At 37.6% G+C, this 15,312-nt stretch overlaps 1 pseudogene; it reads right to left on the bottom strand.

The window, feature by feature from the left end:
* LOC114075961 overlaps positions 1-15,312 on the bottom strand; it is a 73,912-nt pseudogene that overhangs the window by 55,340 nt on the left and 3,260 nt on the right.

Here is a 15,312-nt window from a genome sequence, read left to right as displayed (position 1 = left end):
AGAAAAATAATATTAGAATTAAGGTGGACCACTTTTACTATTTTTATAATTAATCTTTTAATAATTAGGGTAGTAAATAATTTGTTGAAGACATAAAAAGAAGGGAAGGGAAGAGTGGAGAGAAGAGGCGTGAAACGAAAACCAAATTGACAAGGACGACATCAGTGAGGAAAAATATACTAGTAAGGCAAACTGGATACAACTGGAAAAAAAAAACAAAAGTTATAAGTAGTGATGATCAGGAGAAAAGGTATATTAGTATTATATGGTTAGATAAGGAATTATTATAAGTAGATGCATATGGTTATGTGTGAAAGTGGGGGACCTCCATTAACTTCTCATTCACTCTGAGAATTATAGTATAATGACCACGGCAATGATTATCCAATCATTTGCAATTTAGGTTATGAATTTGGTTTATGGTAATACAATGCCTTATGTTAAAGTTGTTGCCACTTGTTTTCAAAACCAGTGGATTCAATCGTCAATTTCATTATGTGTCATCATTATATACATTGAATTTTAGTATATTGAGATGATTAATTAAATATTAAGTATAGCATATTATTTAAATTCCATCAAGGTAATGATAATTGGAGTAATTAAGACCTATTCTTAGTTTTGAACTTTAAAGAATTGATTATGGAATTGGGTAAGTTTTGTTTTTTGGTCTAGGTTAAACGTAGAATAATATGAGTGTTTATACACTCGTTAACTTACAAATTATGCACATATATTTGATAGATTGAAAGAGTTTGGAGGCATTGAGGAAAGGAAAAGTTGTGGAGAAGTAGCTTGTTCACTTCGGTTATTCGGTGAGGTAGGTTATGGTTATTTCTATTTAACAGATAGATTCTCAATAGTGATTGATATGTATTGAGTGATATTGAGAAGTTTAGTATGTACTTGATTGTGTGGTTATATAGCTTGGTGTATGGTTTGTGATTGGTCTAAAATCTTGAGACCATGGAATTTATAATCTTGAACCCTATTTATCGAAGTGATGCCTTAAATAAAGAAGGCTCGATGAAATAAATTAATGTGATAATTGGATCGGAGTGTCACGTTTTGATATGGTATTATTGGATCAGAGTGTCCCGTTCTGACACGATATTATGGGATCGGGGTATCACGTTTCGACACGGTATATGGGATCGGAGTGTCACGTTCCATAACAATAACATTAAAGGAAAGGAATCTTCAATTAATTTAATATACTCAGTCTCAAAGAATCCATTTTTCAAATGAGTATGGTGTGGAGGCATTTGTCCTCATAGTTGTGCTTGATCTTGTGATTGATTGTGTACCTACTATGGTGTTGTTGTCACTGGTTCATGTTATTTGTTGCTTGCCTCCTGCCAATTATTGTAGTTTATTTTATATTATTATTCAATATATATTGATTTCTATTTTGGGTTGACCTATGATACCTACTCAGTACGTGTTCCTTGTACTGACCCCTACTCGTATTTCCTTTGTTTTTATTTTGTGGAGTGCAGCAAGTTTACCATCGACTTCGACTCGCCCTCAGCTCTAGACAATCTCCAACACATAAGAGTTTCAGGGTGAGCTATATTTCTAACTCGTGCTGGGCTCTCTCATTTATGTCATGGTGTCCTTAAATTTTGGATATGGACCATATAATTTACTTATTTCGATATTTTCAATACTTTTAGACTTGGTAATTGAGAACAAATTTCTTTGATGTGATGACTTTCAAGTTTTGGATATGATGTGTAATAGACTTTAGAGATCGATTTGATTAGTTATTTTAACAAGTTTTGAGCTTCCGCATTTTTATTGTTATTCGTAGTTGAAGTATTGATATATGTTGGTGTTTAGATTTCTTGGTTCTCCCACTTAGGAGGTTAAGCATGGGTGCAATTCACGAGTCATTTTGGGTCATGACACTTACTCCACTTTTAATTGTTATAATTTCTTTTGTGGAGTCAAACTATAAAAAATTTGACTAACTTCAATGATATATTTTTTTTTCATCATATTAATATGAAAAAATGAAATTTATAGTACTTTTCAGACAATTTTTGAATATATAAATTTTTTTTAAGAATATCAAATTAATGTAATCTAATTTAACTTTGAAAATTAACCAAATTGTCTTTCGAAAAGTGCAACATGACAAATAAAAGTGGACGAACGGAGTAGTTTCATTCTTGAATTAATGAGAGTCTTAAAATTACGTTTTTACTTGAGTAATTGAATTTAAATACAACTTGATCTTATAAAATGACTGAAATACACCCTAATTTTTCATAAAGCTTAAAAGTGTTTTCAACACTCTTTTGGCTTATTATTAAGTGTCGCATACTTCTATTAGAGTTTGAGATCGTTTCTTTTGTCATGTGGCAGATTGGGGTATGTGCAAGTTTAGTTAGTCAAGTAAAATGTGGGTGTTTTGAGTTTATCAGTAGTTCAAGAACGAAACTAATAATTTTTTCAAGTTTAGGGATATCTTCAATACGTCTCTCAAAAAAGGAAAAAAGAGTCAAAAATTAAAAACACGTGAACTAAATTCTTTTTTGTGAAGTTTCACAATTGTTAGTTGTTTCATTTTTCAACCTGAATAAACACATCTAGGTGAATAAATAGTGACGGTTAAAATAGATTGAAGAAATAAATCATAGTTTATGATATAGGCAATGCTAAGATGTGTTTTAATGTATAGATTGTAATAGTCCATATAAAAACATACAATATTGATAATTTAGATGTGAAACGCGTAAGTATATGATAATTTCAACATGATTATGATCGTTAGCTCAAATGATAAGATAAAATATGTATTCAAAAGTATCATACTATGTTATACACTTTATTTGGAGGTATGTATTTGGTATTAAAGAAAATATTCTACCAAGAAAGAATATATTCCTCCGTACCATACACTATTCTCCTCCATTTGAACGAAAGTATTTAATTAGTGAACGTAGAACTAATTTAAAAACATAAATAATATATAAGTCTAATAATATATAGAAATTATCAAAATTTATCATAGTTTTACATATCTTTTCTTTCTATCTCATTGTAACATCTCACAAATTTGATTTAGCTAGAAATAAACTAAGAAACTAAAAATATTCATTTTTGAAAAGAAAAGGAAAAAAATCTTGAAAATTGCTTTAGTTAAGAAAGTGAGTTTTGGTCATTTTCAAATGGCCATAACTCCTAGATCAAGATGAGTAAGAGGTAGTTCTTGATATGGTTGGAAATCCCTTGGAGAGATCGTTCCAATTCCGCCAAGTTTGTGCATTTTTTATATCGTATGAGGGAGATATGTCTATCAGAAGTTGGGTTGTTGAAGTAAGGAAAGTCCCAATCCGAATTGAACAAGAGCAAACTAGTATTTTCACCAATTAATTTCATCTTTCGTCTTAGGGATTTATTTGGGGTAAAAAAAAATTTTTAATTCAAATTAGAAAAATCAAAATTACGCTAAGGGCTTGGAGAAGAGATAAAAGATGAAGAAAAGGGAGAGAAGTCAAGGATTCGCCAAGTTAGTTTTGAGTTTTGAGAGTAGAATTCGTCGGAGGTGATCCTTATAAAGATACATGAGATCTTTTAGTGTTGGGTCAATTCTCCCACACACAATCTTGTTTCAATCCTTTGATTTTTGAATTGATTAGATGAGAATAGTCAAGTTTTGAAAGACATGGTTGAATTCTTGTTGATTGTGTTATTGAGAGCCTATGGTTTCTTTGATTTATGAATTCCGGGTTGTTTTCGAGTAAGATCAATAGGGTATTGAAGATACTAATAATCCTAAGGGTTTGGAAAAATAACTATAAAGGTTTAGGGGATTTAGCATTGAAAAACAAGATAAAAAATTGTTAGGCGTCACATGGGCAAAGTCAGCGCCCAAGTGGAGCCTCAGACCAAGGAGTCTTGCGCAGCGCGCCAAGGACGCGCCCAAATTGGTGTTTTTCGCTCAGTTTTCGTAGTTTAACCTATTTTAGTCTTTCTAAGGTGTATTAACATTCTCCAGTGATTCTAGTTACTTCAAATAATTACTAAACACCTAGGAATCACCAAAATATGAATCATAACCTTGAATTCATAATTTCATTCAAGGAAACCTAAGATCAAGGTCAAAGAAGTTAAGAATTAAGTCTAAAGTGAACAAGCAAGTCTAAAGCAATGTCATTAAAGGTTTTGAGGAGTCTTTAATAAATGTTTTTGGAGTTCTTTTAAGACTCAAGTTTCAAGTTGATGAAAGAGTAAAGAGTTGAAGTCTTTCATTCAAAGGAATATAAGGGAACTAAGTATTCCCTAAGAGTTGATTTAAGACTCAAGTTTCAAGTCAAGTAAATTGTAAAGAGATGAGTTCATTCCTCAAAAGCTATAAGGGAATTAAGTATTCGATAAGAATTCATAAATATATTCACATTTAATATAAGAGGAAACTATGATTTCCAAAAGAGTTTTGAGCAAGAAAAAGGAACATTGATTTTGAAGGAATATTGATTGTATTGAAGTGTTAACCTAATAAGGGAATACATGGGAGATATATATAGGAGATATAGGAAGGAGTACTAATCCTAATAGGACTAGGATTAAGGAGTACTAATCCTAATAGGACTAGGATTAGAACACAGTAAATACTAATATTATTTAATACTATTTATTTAATACTATCTGTTATTATCCCCCCTCAAGCTGAGCTGAGCGGAAGCGAACGGAAGCTTGGAACTGAGGTAATCGTGCTGTCGGCTCGGGAGAGGCTTGGTGAGAATATCAGCCGGTTGTTCTTCAGTGGGTACATACTGCACAGTCATGGTGCCGGCCTGAACTTCATCGCGAACAAAGAGACAATCGGTATCAACATGCTTCATTCTGGTGTGTAGGACGGAATTCTTGGCCACACAGATGGTTGATTTGTTGTCACAATAGAGAGCAGGAACAGTGTGAGTGGCGCGGAGTTCGCGAAGAATATATGTGACCCACATGGTCTCAGCAGCAAGAAGAGCAAGGGCGCGGTATTCAGCTTCAGTCGAGGACCGAGAGACCTTGGGTTGTTTTTTTGTACACCAGGAGATCAGGTTCGGCCCCAAAAAAACGAGAAACCCCGATGTAGATTTTCTGTCATTTTTATCATTCGCCCAATCTGAATCTGAGAAACCCCGAAGCTCCAAGTCCCCGGGTCGAATGAGTAAACCACGACCAAGAGTGCCAAAAATGTACCTGAGAATGCGTTTTAGACAATGGTAATCATGTTCACTTGGTTGATGCATGCGCTGAGCAACTCGGTTGACAGCAAACTGGATGTCAGGACGGGTAATGGCCAGATACTGTAGAGCCCCAATGAGGCTGCGGAAGTGGGTGATATCGGCAAAGGGGGTGTCGGCTCCATTCGTAGACGAAGAGACTGCCATCGGTGTTGGTTGACTGGTGCATTTTTCCAGTCCAGCTTTCTGCAACAGATCTCGAGCATATTTTGACTGATGAAGAAACAAGCCGCTGCCTGTCCGAGAAACCTCCATTCCCAGAAAATAATGTAACGGGCCAAGGTCCTTCATTTTGAAGGTAGTATGCATAGCTCGAGTGACATCCTGAATGAGAGTTGCTGTAGAGCCTGTAATAATGATATCATCTACATAGACAAGAAGAAAGACTGTACCGTGTGCTGAATGTCGAGTAAACAGACTCGTGTCGTGTACGCAACACGTGAAGCCGAGTCCCTGGAGGAACGTTTTCAGACGTGTGTACCAAGCACGGGGGGCTTGCTTGAGCCCATACAGAGACTTCTGGAGTTTGCAAACATGTTGAGGGAAGCGGGGATCAACATAGCCCGGTGGTTGCGTCATGTAGATAGTTTCATCAAGCATGCCATGAAGAAAAGCATTGGAAACATCCAACTGATTGATGAGCCAATTGTTGCGCACGGCGAGTGACAGTACCAGGCGAATGGTTTCCTGCCGAATAACAGGACTGAATGTCTCGGAGTAATCAAGCCCATACTCCTGATTGTAGCCTTTAGCAACCAAACGAGCCTTGTACCTGGAAATACTGCCATCCGCATTGTGTTTAATTTTGTACACCCATTTACAGCCCACTGGGTGCCGCCCATGGGGCTTAGGTACAAGAACCCAAGTTTTCTGATCAGTCAAAGCCTTAAACTCGTCATCCATAGCATGACGCCAATAAGCATTTTTTGAGGCAACAGAGTAGGTTGTTGGTTCACTATCGGGAAGGGGTGTATTTGGTAGTATGGTAGCCTGAAAGGTTTTGGGTTTAAAGATACCGGCTTTGCCACGGGTTAACATGGGATGAGTATTGGGGGGTGGCACGGGCGGTGGTGATTCGGGGGTGGCCGGGAAGGACCCAAAACGGATCGGGCTGGAGATGTTGTGGGTATGGGGTGGTTCGGGTTGGTTGTGAGTGTGGGTGGTGGTTGCGGGTGTATTGTGGGTGACGGTCGAAGGGGTGATGAGGGGTGGTTGGGTAGTGGGTGGAGGTGTGGGGGAAGGTGGTGAGGGACCCTGTGAGTATGTTGGAAAAAGGGGAAGGACGCCAATGAATGATGTATTTGTGGAGGAGGAAATAGACTCGTAGGGAAACTCATTTTCGACAAATTTGACATGACGAGATATGTAGACTTTATGAGTTTGTGGGTCAAGACAGCGATAACCCTTGGAGGTAGGATGATAGCCCAAAAAAATACAAGGACGGGATCGGGGTTGTAATTTGTGAGTAATATGAGGGCGTAGCCAAGGGTAGGCAAGACACCCAAAGACGCGGAGGTTGGTATAATTGGGAAGTTCTTGGTAAAGGAGTTGATAGGGTGATTTGTTGGAGAGGGTGTGACTGGGCATTCTGTTAATGAGGTAGTTTGCGGTGGCTAGAGCTTCTACCCAAAAGGAGACAGGGAGATGAGATTGATGTAGAAGAGTAACCACCGTTTCAATGAGATGGCGATGCTTACGCTCAGCCACCCCATTCTGTTCGGGAGTGTATGGACAGGAGGTTTGATGTATAATTCCCAGGGATTGCAGAAACTGGCCAAAGATGTTATTGACATATTCCTTTCCATTGTCACTTCGAAAAAGTTTAACATGAGAATTGAATTGTGTTTTGACCATTTTTTCAAAAGTGACAAAGGTGGTGTATGCCTGTGATTTGTGTTTTAGTGGGTACAACCAAGTGTATTTTGTAAAATCATCCACAAAACAAATATAATAGCGAAAACCAGCAAATGAAGGAACAGCAGTAGGACCCCATAGGTCAGAATGAATAAGTTGAAAAGGTGCAGTTGTACGCTTCTCAGATAAAGTAAAAGGTAATTTATGAGATTTAGCAATTGAACAGGAGTCACAATTGTTTACATGAATGGAAGAAAAACCTAATTGAGACATTAAAGAATTTATTATTTGAGTAGACGGGTGACCCAGACGACTGTGCCACAACAGACTGTGGCCATCAGCCGAAAGAGCCACCGGAGCCACAGGAACGCTTTCTGAAACTGGGTGGGCAGACGAACTTGTGCCAGGAAGAACGTACAGACCATGCTCACAGGGGCCCTGAAAAATCACCCTCTTGGTAGTATTGTCTAGGATCTGAAAATCATTAGAGGTGAACAAGAGTGAGCAATTATTGTCTTTTGTGAATTGGTGAACTGAAAGGAGATTGGATTTAATAGAAGGGACGTGGGTAAGGTTACCTAGGTGAAAGATAGCGGTGGGGGTTTTAATGGTACCCGTGCCAGTGTGAGAAATATTAAGGGACTCACCGTTGCCAACAGTAATACCATTGGAGCCATGATATGGATTTGGAGCGTTAAGCTTGGATAGATCAGAAGTAACGTGCATGTTGGCCCCAGTATCCAACAGCCATTCAGAGGAAGGGCCGGCTTGAGATGCATAATTGGCACGGTTATCACTATTTCGGCTCTCCTCATACCGAAACCAGCAACGAACAGCGGTGTGTCCTGTTTTCTGACAGATTTGACAAGTTGGACGATCCCGCTCGTAAGTGCCCTGCCCGCCGCTGGAAGATGACTGCCCGCCGCTGCCGAAGGAGTGCAGGCTGTTGTTGCTGCCGTGCTGCTGACCGTCGTACGGCGGACGACTGCCCTGCCGACCGCCGCGCCCGCGGCCTCCGCTGTTTCTGCCGTAGCCGCCGCGGCTCCCCTGCCGGCCGCCACCACGCCCCCCGCGATAGTTCTGGCTTGCGGTGAGGGCGGTGGCCGGCTCCATAACAGCGGCTTCTCGGAGAAGAAGTTTGCTCTCCAGATCCACGTTGATTTCTTCACTTTTTAGCCACGAGGAGAGAGTAGCCAGGTCAACGGGCGTTGGACTGATGCGAACCGCCTGTTTAATGGAGGAGTAAGCTGATGGGAGCCCCCGAACGACGCACATGACGAGATCTTTTTCGGGAATGATTTCGTTCACGGTGTCGAGGGCTGTGATGATGGTGGAGACCTCGTCTAAATACTCCGCCATAGTTTTCGTGCCTTTGGTAATTGTGTGGAGACGATCACGCAATTGAAAAATATGAGAGTGGGAAATTGATGCATAGCGTGTTGCGAGGGCCGTCCACAGGGCTGAAGCAGTTGTGTAGGATCGGACGTGTTTCTGAACCGTGGGAGAGATGACCGCAATCAAACATGATCGGATCTGTCCATCCACGGCTTTCCAGGCGGCATGGGCCGGATTGGTTTTTTCTGATTTGTCCGTGGCGGTGATGACTGCCGGCGGCGGTTCTGTGCTTCCATCGACGTATTTGAGAAGGTAATTGGCCTCAAGGGCTGTAAGAACGGTGATTTTCCATGTAGGGTAATTTATGTCTGATAATTTTTCGGGAATCAGGGCATGAAGATGCCTGAGAAGGAGTTTAACGCCAGAAGGAAGTGAATCGAGAGGATCCACCTCGGTTGTCATGGCTGCTGCCGCCCAAGAGAAGAGAGGGAACGATCGGTGCCCTAAAGAGAGAAAAAAAAACCTAGAGAAAAGAAGATCTAGGTTTTCTGGCTCTTGATACCATGAAGGAATATTGATTGTATTGAAGTGTTAACCTAATAAGGGAATACATGGGAGATATATATAGGAGATATAGGAAGGAGTACTAATCCTAATAGGACTAGGATTAAGGAGTACTAATCCTAATAGGACTAGGATTAGTACACAGTAAATACTAATATTATTTAATACTATTTATTTAATACTATCTGTTATTAGATTTCAAGAGAGCTTTTTAAAGCTAAGTGTCGAGCAATTATCTCAATCCAAAGAAGGAAGTTGTTTTAAAAACACATGATCTAAAGTATATTTTGGGAGTCGTATTGAGCACCGATGTGGAGATGAGAGTTCATATTAACTTAAGTCTCCATGAAAACCATGTAGCCATCATGGGTTTTAATGGGTTACACTTTTTAGATGATCACATAAGTTAAGCTAGTGGATCCACTAAGTTAAGTAGTTTTATGTGACGGCTAAGTATAGGACAGTTTGGGCAGCTTGTTCAAGATGTTGTATCACCACTTAGGCTCATAGTGGTGGTTGCCAGTCATAGAATCTCCCAAAAGAAACTACATTACTTATATAAAGTAAAGTTAAGTTTGTTATTGCATTTTCTTTAACGAACTAAGTGTTTTCATTGTTTTACAAGCTTTAGATATTGCTTGTGTTTAATTGCTTATGTTAAGTCAAGTTATTCAATAGTTGAGCAGAGAAAAGGTAGTGTTCCTTCTTACTCTTACAAGCTTAAGTTTTTGTTGGCATTCCAACTCGCATACTCGTACATTCAATGTACTGATACCAGTTTGCATGCATTGTATCATGATGCAGACGCAGGTAACTAGGATCAGCATCACCCAAAGCCTTATTGATCCAACTAAGCATTCGGAGTCAGTGGTGAGCCTCCTTGCATTCTGGAGGACACATATTTATTGCTTTCAGTCTTTCTTTTTATAGGATGTTGTAGGGTCTGTCCCAACATCCGTCTTAGACAGTCCAACAGTTTAGTTTTGAGTCTCTTCTTTGTATTCCAGATATTTTTCTATGAGACTTAAGTGCCATTTTGATAAAGTTATGTTATTCAAGTTATTTTGTGAGAAGGTTTTCTTATATTTATTTAAGTAAGTCAGGCCATGGGTCCGCTCAATGCCAACAATGGTCAGTGAGTACAGGCCACATCCAGGGTGTAGGCTCGGGATGTGACACTCTTTTTTTATTACAAAAAACTTTTATATTGGAAAATTATTATAGTAATTTACGTTATTAAGAATAAATAAAAATGTCAAAATCAACTAATTTCAAAAAGAGACCGTATGAGATGGAATTGGTCATCTTATTATTTTATTGAATCAATGAAGTAATGTTTAATTTTATTTTTATTTTTTTATAGAAATGCTTAGCTTTGGAGATATATTTTGGCATATTCCTAAAACATAGTTCAAGATTGTTAATTTCACAATATGTTTTTCAAAAAAAGATCGTATGGGACTTGAATTTCATAACGATGTTACAAGTGTTAATACTGGATTCATATTAAGGCTAATTTTCTCATCTCAACAGTTAGTTTTTAGAGTTTGGTTCATCTTGAATTGTAGATTCATACCATAAATAATGATGTTGGTATTGCAGCTTTCATTTGGGGCTAACAATGTATACAATGCTCGATTAACTGTGAATGTCCGAGTACCTGAATAAAAATTTGTTATATGAGAAATAGTTGCATACTTGTGATAGAGTAAACATATATATTTATTCTAGGATTTCCTTTTACTTCTATTGGCATCAAATTGTTATCTTGTTTTAAGAGTGAACATCTAGTTTACAGTCAAAATAGTTTCATTAGCGCTAGGTTTGATCACATACTTTTGCCTCTCTCTTTTTTTAACTACTGGTGTATCTTGCATCTTCTTTACCATAATACATTACTTAATTAAATGATGTTAATGTCTAAAAATTTTATCATATGCGTTACAATTGATTGTCCACTCATCATTGGCTCATGCTTCTCCCTCAAAGATTGAAAGAATTGTCACGACCGGAATCTCGACCCCATACGAGACCGGCGCCGTTGATCTCTCAGAGGTCGCAGACAAGCCTACATACGTCATCTTTACATCATCTAGGTTAATTTTTGCGGAAAATTTGAACTTTTTTGTTATTTAACATTCGTATAAGACATTCTACTTAGACTCATAAATGTTCACAATCAATCATCTAACATTAAGATCATTAAATGAAAGAAATAGTTCATAGCTGCATTTAATGTGTACTTGCCAAAACGACACCAATAAAAAATCTGAAATGAAGTGGGAAATGAAACACTAGTAGAACATGCTCCACTAGCTAAGGCCTACATCTAAGCTATATAATAACAGTAGACAGCCTCGAAAGCATGAGGGCCTACCAAGTCTGGATGAAAGCTTCATGGCCAGATAGTTGTAACGTTGTACCATACGATCTAAAGTCCAGCTGTGCCTGCACCTAAAAACAGATAATTGTATGGAATTAGTACAAACTTGTACTAAGTATAGGTATATGCAAGCACACACCAAGGACATGCATGAGGAAGAATAGCACTTTCCTAACAACATGATTTATGGAAAGTCAAGTCAGTGGACTTGCCAAATTTGGATTAAGAAAGTCAATGGACTTGCCAAATTTGGATTAGGAAAGTCATGCCATGAGTGAAACATGCATCATCAAATTTATCATTTTGGAAACAACACATATCATATCACGTAGTTCATATAATTCTTTCATATGACATGAGACCTTGGAATCATGGACTTGACATTAGGACTCCCCAAAATGAGGGCTCAACATATGGGACCTCAACTAAGGAGCCTTCTTCAGCAAACACAAAGTCTGCTTCATTCATTCATACGTACTTCATTTTTTCATTCATTCATATACTAGTGCAATCACCAGTCATAACTAGGATGTAGTTTAAAACTATCATCGGGTTTGCTGCGCAATGGCCAAGAATAACCTAGTGTCATTTCTTAAGTCTAGCTCACCTCTTGATTATCCTATCCTAACACCTTTGGTATCATTCATTTAAGTATGTGCATCATTTGAGGCTGGCCTCATTCATTCTTTGAGAACTTTAACTTTAACCGACATAGATCATGTGAGCACCATGAAATCCAATGTCTCCCCCACACCTAAAAGAGGTGGAATCACCGGCCAAAGTGACCCAAAACATGCTAGCGTAAATGGGAATTGAACCCCGCTAGATCCCTATATTGGCAGTATAGGTTCGAAGACTATGAGATATAAAGAGACCCATACCCGGCATGCCGGATAGTCTCATATCATGAGAGTTACGTGAACCTTCGCCCTTCCCGAAAGAAGGCATCACCGCTCATAGCTAGTCTATCGGTTCTCATTATAAAGTTCCATTACATTCAACTCATACGTCATAGAAGCTGCCTTCTAGTATGGGACATCATAGCTCAATAGATGATTTCTCATCTCATCATTAGTATTAAGTGTGTTAGGTGAGTACGTTTTGGTAACATTTACTTAGGCTCATTTGAGATTTCTCTCATCTTTTACATTAGCCTCATATCATGTTGTCACCACATTCATTAACAATAGCACATTTGCTCTTCATAATTACTCACCCCATTTTATGTGAATGTTCATTTCATCATATGCCAATGCACTTGGTCATTTAGTGTGTTTCACACTCTTACTTAACCATTCTGGCGTTTCATCATTTCATTATTCATTTCATCATTTCTTTGTTCATTTCATCATTTCATTGTTCATTTCATCAATTCTTTGTTCATTTCATCATTTCATTGTTCATTTCATCATATGTCAATGCACTTGGCCATTTAGGGTGTTTCACACTCTTACTTAACCCTTCTAGGATTTCATCATTTCATTGTTCATTTCATCATTTCTTTGTTCATTTCATCATTTCATTGTTCATTTCATTATTTCATTGTTCATTTCATCATATGCCAATGCACTTGGCCATTTAGTGTGTTTCACACTCTTACTTAACCCTTCTAGGAATTCATCATTTCATTGTTCATTTCATTATTTCATTGTTCATTTCATCATATGTCAATGCACTTGGCCATTTAGGGGGTTTCACACTCTTACTTAACCCTTCTAGGAATTCATCATTTCATTGTTCATTTCATTATTTCATTGTTCATTTCATCATATGTCAATGCACTTGGCCATTTAGGGGGTTTCACACTCTTACTTAACCCTTCTAGGAATTCATCATTTCATTGTTCATTTCATTATTTCATTGTTCATTTCATCATATGTCAATGCACTTGGCCATTTAGGGGGTTTCACACTCTTACTTAACCCTTCTAGGAATTCATCATTTCATTGTTCATTTCATTATTTCATTGTTCATTTCATCATATGTCAATGCACTTGGCCATTTAGGGGGTTTCACACTCTTACTTAACCCTTCTAGGAATTCATCATTTCATTGTTCATTTCATTATTTCATTGTTCATTTCATCATATGTCAATGCACTTGGCCATTTAGGGGGTTTCACACTCTTACTTAACCCTTCTAGGAATTCATCATTTCATTGTTCATTTCATTATTTCATTGTTCATTTCATCATATGTCAATGCACTTGGCCATTTAGGGGGTTTCACACTCTTACTTAACCCTTCTAGGAATTCATCATTTCATTGTTCATTTCATTATTTCATTGTTCATTTCATCATATGTCAATGCACTTGGCCATTTAGGGGGTTTCACACTCTTACTTAACCCTTCTAGGAATTCATCATTTCATTGTTCATTTCATTATTTCATTGTTCATTTCATCATATGTCAATGCACTTGGCCATTTAGGGGGTTTCACACTCTTACTTAACCCTTCTAGGAATTCATCATTTCATTGTTCATTTCATTATTTCATTGTTCATTTCATCATATGTCAATGCACTTGGCCATTTAGGGGGTTTCACACTCTTACTTAACCCTTCTAGGAATTCATCATTTCATTGTTCATTTCATTATTTCATTGTTCATTTCATCATATGTCAATGCACTTGGCCATTTAGGGGGTTTCACACTCTTACTTAACCCTTCTAGGAATTCATCATTTCATTGTTCATTTCATTATTTCATTGTTCATTTCATCATATGTCAATGCACTTGGCCATTTAGGGGGTTTCACACTCTTACTTAACCCTTCTAGGAATTCATCATTTCATTGTTCATTTCATTATTTCATTGTTCATTTCATCATATGTCAATGCACTTGGCCATTTAGGGGGTTTCACACTCTTACTTAACCCTTCTAGGAATTCATCATTTCATTGTTCATTTCATTATTTCATTGTTCATTTCATCATATGTCAATGCACTTGGCCATTTAGGGGGTTTCACACTCTTACTTAACCCTTCTAGGAATTCATCATTTCATTGTTCATTTCATTATTTCATTGTTCATTTCATCATATGTCAATGCACTTGGCCATTTAGGGGGTTTCACACTCTTACTTAACCCTTCTAGGAATTCATCATTTCATTGTTCATTTCATTATTTCATTGTTCATTTCATCATATGTCAATGCACTTGGCCATTTAGGGGGTTTCACACTCTTACTTAACCCTTCTAGGAATTCATCATTTCATTGTTCATTTCATTATTTCATTGTTCATTTCATCATATGTCAATGCACTTGGCCATTTAGGGGGTTTCACACTCTTACTTAACCCTTCTAGGAATTCATCATTTCATTGTTCATTTCATTATTTCATTGTTCATTTCATCATATGTCAATGCACTTGGCCATTTAGGGGGTTTCACACTCTTACTTAACCCTTCTAGGAATTCATCATTTCATTGTTCATTTCATTATTTCATTGTTCATTTCATCATATGCCAATGCACTTGGCCATTTAGTGTGTTTCACACTCTTACTTAACCCTTCTTGGGTTTCATCATTTTATTGCGTACATCTTAGGTTTACTTATTTTTAGACGCATGCTAGACTTATGGGTCTATACATTACAAGCCATGAGGCTTCATTCATAGTTCGTTTAAGTGATTCATATCTTCCTAAGATTACGTGGTACGATACTTATGCATATTTTATGTATGCCAAGATCTCAATTTCGATCTAAGTAGGCAGCATTCTTCTTGAATATTTAATTCACATATGACTTATGTATCAATACGAAGTTTGGGAAAGGGAACCCGGTTTCAAATCCCTTGGACAACACTTACATTTTTTTTCATTTACTGTATTTGATCCATACGGCTTGGGGACTCAAATTTGAGCCCCAATGCCTTCACTTTATTTTTCCCTTAATTTCTCCCTTCATTTTTTGCTTAATAGAACT

This window comes from Solanum pennellii, chromosome 2, assembly GCF_001406875.1.
Source record: "Solanum pennellii chromosome 2, SPENNV200".
Taxonomy (NCBI): Eukaryota; Viridiplantae; Streptophyta; class Magnoliopsida; order Solanales; family Solanaceae; genus Solanum; species Solanum pennellii.
Note: the sequence above shows the minus strand (reverse complement) of the source record. Positions and strands in the feature narration are given on the sequence as shown.